Here is a 9,479-nt window from a genome sequence, read left to right as displayed (position 1 = left end):
TACGTAACGGGCTATTCGCGATCTATCTTCAGGAACAGCATGGTATTTCGACCCTGGTCCTCTCCCTGGGACTCACCCACACATTCCCCCTCTTCAGACTCTACACACCTTTTTTTCCTCTCTCAGCAAATTTCTCTCTCTCTTAGCATTCGTCTCTGTTCTCTCTCTCTCTCTCTCTCTCTCAAATCATCCTCAAAAGGAATGGATCATCTAAGGAAACACGATCTTTCCTACAAAAATAGTTTTATTATTCAAAGCAACCCAACAAGTAATGAATGAACAAGGAAAAGATTAAAATGCATCATAAAGGAATTATCAAGTCAAAATAATCTAACTCTGACTAAAAGTCTTAAGATAGCTAAAAACCTTTAAATTCAAAACTCTCATACACCATCTTAGACATTATAAGTCTTAAGTCACCCACATGAGAAATATATTGCATTGTCCTCTCTATAACCACAATGTCATCACCATGTCACCACAGTGTCACCACAGTGTCACCACCATGTGACCACAGACATCTGTCGAAAAATTAAGCACAATATAATCTCCCAAAAATATACAAGTGCAAAACATAATAATGAAAGTCTAAAATGCATGATTAATAATGGTAAGAAAAGAAAACACAATAAAATAGAATATGAAAGTGGCATGAATAGTCATGTTCAACTTTCCACACAAGTTCATAAATGTCTTGAAACATGGTAAAAATCATAAGTTCACAGTTCACACAGAAAAAGAAAAGAGTCTGAACTTTACCTTATTCTGCCAGTTCTAAGAGATTTTTTGAATATTTAAATCTTTGAACGATCAACTTACTTTTTGTATTAGATTTTCTAACGATGCTGAACTATGGCTCACATATCACTTCTGTTTCAAAAATGTAGTATCATCACTAAACAAAAATACTTGTTCTGAATGCAAGATTTTCCTGGTTTTTGACCTACTACCATCTTACAGCTATTTCTCTTCCATCACATCTTATAGTATGGCATTATGAAATGAACATATGTGTCCTTTAAATATATATACAGGCAGTCCCCAGTTATCAGTTGGTTATTGGCGATCCAATTTTGTTTTTCTATATAAATCTTTGTCAACTTCTTTTGTATTCAGTGTGAACTAAAATGTAGTATAAACTACAAAAATACTTGTTCATCCTGGTTTTCACTCACCTTCTGACGTGGGCTTATATATTCTCAAGCATATTGGACTGCATTGGATATATATATATATATATATATATATATATATATATATATATATATATATATATATATATATATATATATATACTCGTACATCGACCCACATTAAGACAGACTAATAGGGGCTAGGGTGTCCATCTTAGCCGATAGTCTGGGTTAATCGGCGATATCTATATATAAACCTATAAATACCTATAAATATACTGTATTTCACTAATTTTTATAAAGAGTATGCATAATAAATGAAAGTAGAAACATTTGAATTAAAGCTCATGGTAAAAGATCAAAAATGAAGAATAAAGAATGATAAAAATGATAGAATTCAGTCGCATATGTAGATACCAAGGCCGCGACCTAAATGCATAAATGTTGAGTAAAATGAAGTGGAGTTTCCAAAATGAAGAGTCAGATTTTGTCTTTTTTTTATTTTTTTTCATTTATTTATTTATTCATTATAGTTTATTATTATCTATATTAATATACTGTTAAATAAATGTGAGATGACTAAGATCATCAGTAATAAAAGAGTGGGTCAGTTAAGACCATAAGCTCACTAACACATTTTGTTTTCAACAAAAACATTCCATAAAATGCAAAAATATACATGATCAAAGTGATTGTAATTCAACATGAATTTTATCGATAAGTAAGACTATATCGATCTTGGAGAGGGTTGTTTTTATTGTTACCAAACAATGTCGTCATCAGTTTGCAGTCGTAAATCTGAGGATGGTCCAGGAATAGGATTCGCAAGTGATGATGCAACACCACAACAGACTGTTGTGGGATTTTTCATACCACCATATTAACATTATAATTATTGTTGAATTCATGTTTTCATAAAGAAGTAAGTATATAAAGCAAATTATTGAGTAATTTTTGCCATCAGCAGTCAAATAATCCAGATCATGGCAACGTTCAAAATTAGTGCCGTCACGACATATGTCTATAAACAGAACAGAAGTGGAGGGCTGTCATTGGCTAGCAGATCTATATGGCAACCAGCCAGCCAATCAGGTTTTAGCTGTATCCTGTCAGAGAAGGAACGTTTTGCTCAGAGAAGCTGACGATGACATAAGTGCATGTGCTCTGAATACAAAACGTAGTTTTTACTAGTGTGTGTATTTTACTGGTTACATGAAGAATAGAATGAATTCTACCTTATTACTTTGAGTGCAAAATTGCTCGTTCAGAGATTCTTCAGCAACAAAATATATATTTTTTTTTGCTTCAGAAGATGTTTAACAAAGCTGCATTGACATACCTTTAAAACAAAATTCTCTAATCTCTCGAGGGCAGAACTACGCTGCATAGAGGGAACTGGCAATTCTCTCTCTCTCTCTCTCTCTCTCTCTCTCTCTCTCTCTCTCTCTCTCTCTCTCTCTCTCTCTCTCTCTCTCTCATGTCATTTGCCATGTAAACACAAGTATTGTCCAGTAACTCAGCTTTTGTCTTTGTCAAGTTTACCTTTGTCAAGGTCTCTTCTTTCGTAGAAAACACAAAGCATTGTACTGCAGCTACCAGTAGGGCAGCAGATAGGTAAAACTATTAACGCTCAGTGATTGGCTACGATACTTCCTACCGATCCAGACAACATCGTTTCTTAATGATGGTGCATATCATGCACAGGTTAAATTGGTTACAAGCTAAAAGCATTTCAGTTCAGTACAGTATAAACACAGAACAGTATATATAAAATAAAAATATAAATGAAAATGGTGCGCGACAAGCAGAGGAACAGTAAACATCTTAAATCGTGGTCGAACATTATGTATTTTAAATCGGCTGACCCTCTTTGGTGTTTGTCTTATCTGATATCCAGGTTAATGAGGTCCGGCTTAATGAGGGTTGACTGTACACACACATATATATATATATACAGTATTACAGTAAACCATCCATATGCGCGTTCTCACGATTCGTGGATTCACCTATTCGTGGATTTCTCTATGTAACATATACAGTCATACTACGAACTTACGCAAGGTTAGGTTCCAGAACCCCTCGCGCAGGGTGAATTTTCGTGTAAGTTTGGCATGGTCTCTAAAAATGCTAATAAATGCTTATTTCTAAAGTTTAAACACTAAATATGACCCTAATCATGCTCCCAAATTATTAAGTTAACTTTTAAATGAAATTAAAGTTACTGTAATTTAATTTAAAAGTTAGCTTAATACATTACCCTTAAAAAAGAGAAATAAATGGTTGACATAAAAACTGAGATTTGGAAGATAATTTCTCTCTCTCTCTCTCCCTCCCTTTCCAACCGATCTATTTTTAGAATCATCTGAACCTCTTTTTAACAACTTCTTTATTCTGCATCTCTTTCTCTTTATTTTGAAGTGCTTTTTCATGAACAAACAGTGTTTTATATTTTGATTAATACAACTCTTAGATTATGTCTCTATGTTTTAGAACTTGCAACACTAACCTATTTACAGAGGTCAAATTAGATTTTCAATTATCTACTGTGCAGAAAGGCAGAGAAATGAATAAGTTGTAAAAATGTGTGAAACTATGACAGAGAGAGAGAGAAGAGAACAGATTTTTATCAATTATTAGTTGAAATATTGTCAAGTTATATTATTTATGAATAATTACAGGGAGAGAGAGAGAGAGAGAGAGAGAGAGAGAAAGTTATTCTTCGTTAGATATCAAAAGATGGAAATTCAGTATTAAACTAACTATTAAATGAAATTAAAGTTACTGTATTTTCATTTAAAAGTTAACAATACATTACCCTTAAAAAAGAAATAAATGGTGTGACTCTCTCCCATTCTGCCAGTCTAATTTTAGAAGTCTTCTCAACCTCGTTTTTAAAAACTTCTTTATTCTGTCACTTTCTCTTTGTTCTGAAATGCTCTATGTCTCTGTGTTTTAGAATGGCACATTAAAAAACTATGTCTCTGTGTTTTAGAATGGCACATTTACAGTTTGTAAACGGTACAGGTAAAATTAGATCAATTCAAAGTTATCTGCTGTACAGTTAAAGACATATAGAGAAACAGTGCTGTAATCATGTAGGTTGGCTGACTTCAAACAAGGGAGAGAGAGAGAGAGAGAGAGAGAGAGAGAAGAGAGAGAGAGAGAGAGAGAGAGAACAGTTGTCCTTACTTATGAGAGTGAAATTTTTTATGAATTATTATGGACACAGAGAGAGAGAGAGAGAGAGAAGAATTACAAGAAAAATTTGACCACCGATTAGCAACACTCCCCTCCTTGTCAAGTTAAATGACATATCTGACAGCTTTTGCCTTCACCTCCTTTTTACAAAAGAGGAGGGAAGAATTTGTTTGTTCAAAATAATACGAATTTTGTAATTACAGTTTTATTATTATTATTATTATTTGAAAATTAGTACTTATTATTAGGTAAAAAGTTTATTTATCATACAAATAAACATACCTGTATACATGTACCATAAAAATTCATCTCACTAGAAGAGAGAGAGAGAGAGAGAGAGAGAGAGAATTATTATTATTATATTTAATGTTATTTAATTTACACATAAACGCTTGAAAACTTATAAATTACATAAAAAATTAAACAAACACTTTTGCTGGGTTTCTCAATGTTCGCAAATGTTTGCATGTCTGTGAAAAACTCATGTGTGACCATTAGTTAGGTTCCAATGAAAAATTCGTGTGTCTGTGAATTCGTGCAACTCGAATCGTGCAAGTTCGAGGTATTGCTGTATACCCTTATTCGCTATGGAGAAAAGATCGCAAGGAAATACACTGCTAAATTTAAGCTGGAAGTTGTAGCTGAAGCTGAGAAAACAAACAATGTTCAAGCACTAATGACTATAAATTATTGTGTATTGGCAACATGGATGAAAGTCCTAAACTTCAACATGCCATCAACTTGACCGTAAACAATATTGGAGAGGAAAGTATTATAATCAAAACTACTGGACATGAAAGAACACATTTCTTTGTTGTTTTAAAGTGTATGGCAAATGGGACGAAACCTTCCCCCATGGTTATCTTTAAATGGAAATTGAATTGATCGAAAAAAATTCACGGAAAGTTTCATTGTCTACATTTATGAAAGTCTAAACAATGCAAATGGTGCATGATCGCTGTGTTTGTATTTAATATAATTAGTAATATGCGAATGCATACGCTATTACTGGATACAGGGAAGTAAAGCATAACTTGTTAAAAGATCTATGGAAAAGATGCATATTCGTTATGATTGTATTTTATAATACAGTATTAATATGTGAATATTACATATGCTAATTTTATATTAAGTGCATGATGCAACCTCCTTAAAATTAGCTTCAAAATTAGGTCTTCCAAAGTTGCATGATACACAAGTATATTTGGTATTTTGAATTTCTAAGGATATATTAAAGTAAAACAGCATTTGTAATAACATCATCTTTACATAACCAATATTTCATAACATACCCTGTTGTTGCAAATGCTAGCCTACACACAGATGGTTTTGTAACTTAGCAGTCGTCTTATACTACAGATATGAGATAAATTCATGAAAATTTGTCATAATTTTTTACCTCGTTTTATCTAAAGGTCATCTTATACTTGGAAGTATATAGTATTATAATTGTGGAAAGTTCCACAATACTTACTCTAAATTTATATTTGTTAATATAATATAATATATATATATATATATATATATATATATATATATATATATATATATATATATATATATATATATATATATATATATATATATATATATACATATACATATATACATACATACATACATACATATATACATGTACATACAGGCAGCCCTGGTTGTTGGTGGGGGTTCGTTCCGACGGGATGACGATAAGCGAAAATCGCCAGTTTTCGGTTATCTGTGCCTCTGTTAGGTATGTATCGGCGCCGATAAGCAAAATTCGACACATATTGGCACTGAAAATCGCCGATTTTCGTCACAAGACAAGTGCCAAAAAACTAGGTCGCCGAAACTGGGGACTGCCTGTGTATATATATATATTAATTATATATATATATATATATATATATATGTGTGTGTGTGTGTGTGTGTGTGTGTATTATAAATATTGCAGCTGGGAATTCTGAGGTTCCTGCCTTGTTCTAGCAATTGCTAATGGGGCTTCAAATTATAAAGTAAGATAGAGCAAACAAAAACAAATGTAGCCCCCCCCCCCGTGCTCAAATGATAGCGTGCTTGGCGGAATAGTTGCCATGTTGTGTATTTTATATTTTACTTTTTGCTGACAGTCTGGGTAGACTAAATGTTTGCTGAGCAGGCTCTTAGCCGACTGCTGTTGGGCCTGAAGTTGTCTCCCATAGAAAAAGGTTATTAGGTTGAGGTCTTTGTTTGGCACTGTGGCTCAACTCTCAGGTCAGGCTGTCCCTTCCTCTTCGGCCGGAGAAAGCCCCAGGGTTTCTCGGCCTTTTATAGAGGAACCCAGGCTTCTTCTACCCAGTAAAGTAAGGAGGGCAACTGCATCCCTTTCAGCCCTCCTCCCTTTTCATGGAGGGGCAGGGGAAGAAGAGGAATGGAGAACACCAGAGGGTGGCGTTTCTCCCCACCTGCTGCCAATGGGGGTTGAGTGCCGGCCGAGCCATTAGGCATCTTGGCAGCAATATGGGGCGAAGGCCTGGGTAGCGGATGCCCATCAGGTAGGATATTGACTACCCTTTGAGTTTTTGTCATCCCTCACCCTTGATCCAGTCTGGCTCCAAATGTTCGTTCCCAGCTCACAGAAGGACCTCTCCAGGAAGAGGTGAATGCAATGTTCCAGAAAGGCGCTGTGGAATCCTTCTACCACACTCCCCCCACTGAACTGGTTTGATCACCATAACTGGTCTTAGATGGTAATACCCCCTTTTGTTCTTGATTCCATCAGAGAGGGCAACGTCATGCTTTCGGTGGATCTGAGGGATGTGTACTTTCAAAACCTAACCATCAGTCCTCCCGCAAGTTCCTCCTCTTTACCCTCGAGGGGGATGGTGCTTTGTTGCTGACTTTCAGCTGCTCCCAAGTGTTTACTCTGGTGTTCACTTTGATCTCAGCTCGAGTTTGTTCATAAGGGTACATCTGTGGAAGTACCTGAGTGATTGGCTGGTTCTGGCAAACTTGTTGCTGCAGTTGCAAGGACAGAGACCAGTTTCTTGAGTTTTTGTCATGACCTGGGTTTAGTGATCCTTCAAGAAATCAGATCTCATGCTCAAGTGGAGGGTAAAATATTAGGGCATGCTGATAGACATGGCAACAGTGAGGGTCTTCCCTTCAGTCTCTCTTATCAGCAGGTTCAGAGAGGCACCACAGAAATTCCTGTCCCGACAGGAGTAATCTGCTCAGCAGTGGCATGTATGTCATGCTGGGTCACCTGTCATTATTGGAGAAGATGGACCCTCAGGAGCAGCTTCACCTTCAATGTCTTTAGTGGAGGATGAAAGAGGATTGTCTCCAGCGAGGGAACGTCTTTTTTTTTCCTGTTCTGTTGGAGGAGTGAGAGGAGATCTAACTTGGTAGTTAGATGACAGGAGCCTCTTTTTAGGTGTGTCATTGGCACTCCTCCCAAGTGCTTCTGTTTTTCAGACACATCTGCTATGGATGAGGCACACCTAGAAGAATTGCTGGTTTCCTGTGTGTTTGGGACCAGAACAGCAGACATCTCCACAATGTCCTGGAACTGAAGGCAGCCATTTTAGGTCAGCAAGAGTTTCAGGACCAAGTGATGGGGCCACTCCATGGTGTTGATGAGCAACAACACTATGTTAGTAATATATGGCAACAAGCAGGGGGGACTGGTGTCCCTCCAGCTGCACAGGTTGGTGGTGCAGGTGCATGAATGGGCAGTAACCCACCTGGTGGAGCTGTCAGCCTGGTACATTTGAGGTACATTCCAGGGTCTTGAAATGTAGTGGAAGACAAGCTCAGTCACCAGAGCCTGGTGATAGGGCTGGAGTCTTTAAACCAAGATATTAAAGAGACTCTTAGAGTTAAAGGGAGTCCCAACCATGATCTCTTTGTAACCCGGTACGATGGGGTTACTAGTGTTCTGCTCAATTGCGCTGGACCTTGGGCTGCAATAGAGGACGCTTTCCAGCACCCAGGGGGAGTTTTATAAGCTTACACCTTCCCTCAATTTTGTCTGATTCATCAGGTGATCAACAGGGCAATGAGCACCCAGAATTTCAGATCAACTCTGGTAGCTCCCAGTGGCCATGCACTGAGTGGTTCCTGGACCTGCTGGCTCTGTTCCAAGTTCCCGAGAGAGATTTTCCCATGGTTCAACATTCTGTGTCAGCCACATGTCAAGAGGGATCACCAGGCAGTGAAAGTGCTGGCACTTCATGCATGGAGACTTCAGCTTCTCCTGCAGGTGAGAGGGCTGTTTCTCGACGCATAGCAAAGATGTCTGGATACCTGTGGAATCCTCAGCAGCCATGTACCAGGGGAAATGGACTGTTGTCTGTAGTTGGTGTAGTCAGCAGGGTATTTCTTCAGTAAGAGCTTCTCTTCAGCAGGTAGCAGACCATGCCTTCCATCGCCAAGAGAAGCTTCTCTCATTTCAGCCATGAAGGGCAATAGAGCTGTCCTTGGCCAAGGCCTTTGGTTGAGGGTGATGGATCTTTTGTCCTTGTGAGTTATTTTTATGCTTCTGAGAAGTTTCAAGCAGTCTTGCCAACCTGGAGATCTCATGCTCCCTAGTGGGCTGTGACTCTCGTCTTGAGGAGCCTAGCTTGTATGCCATACAAGCTGTTGAAGGAGTCGTAAGACAGAGATCTGACTTGTTTGCCTTGGCGTTGGCAAAAAAGAGAGTAGGCAAGTTTCATGGCCTTCAATGCTAAGCACTCGAGGGGAGTGGGATCAGTTACTCTCCAGTTGGTTTTAGAGCTCGTAACTAAGATCCAGAATCTGTAGGTCCCTGATGTCAGATTTGAATCCTTTTCGATCCTCTCCTGAATTGACACTGTAGGTATGATCGACACAAGACACTACTTTGTCCAATTTGGGTGCTGCGGTACTACCTTGAGAACTCAGCATCTGAGGTCTAAGTGTCGACTCCTCTTTGTAGCTTCAACTAAGCTAAGGAAGAGGTGTCCAAGAACACAATCTTTTCAGGCTTTGTGAAACAGCAGTGAGCTTACTCTTTGTCTGACAAAGTAGATGGGAGTTAAGTGTGGGTGAGAGATCATAAAGTAGGGGCCATCACCCTGTCCCTTTGCATCCCGGAAGAACCTGTTGGTTCAGCAGGTAACATGAGCAGATATGAGGTTGCGACAGACCACACTTACCTCGTTTTAG

At 37.9% G+C, this 9,479-nt stretch overlaps 1 protein-coding gene across 3 annotated transcripts in view; it reads left to right on the top strand.

Moving 5' to 3' along the window:
* Positions 1-9,479, top strand: part of CROT (Carnitine O-octanoyltransferase) — a 286,657-nt gene that overhangs the window by 81,318 nt on the left and 195,860 nt on the right. The window lies entirely within an intron of this gene.

Source organism: Macrobrachium rosenbergii, chromosome 49, assembly GCF_040412425.1.
Source record: "Macrobrachium rosenbergii isolate ZJJX-2024 chromosome 49, ASM4041242v1, whole genome shotgun sequence".
NCBI classification, from domain to species: Eukaryota; Metazoa; Arthropoda; class Malacostraca; order Decapoda; family Palaemonidae; genus Macrobrachium; species Macrobrachium rosenbergii.
This window is presented reverse-complemented; position numbering and strand designations above follow the sequence as displayed.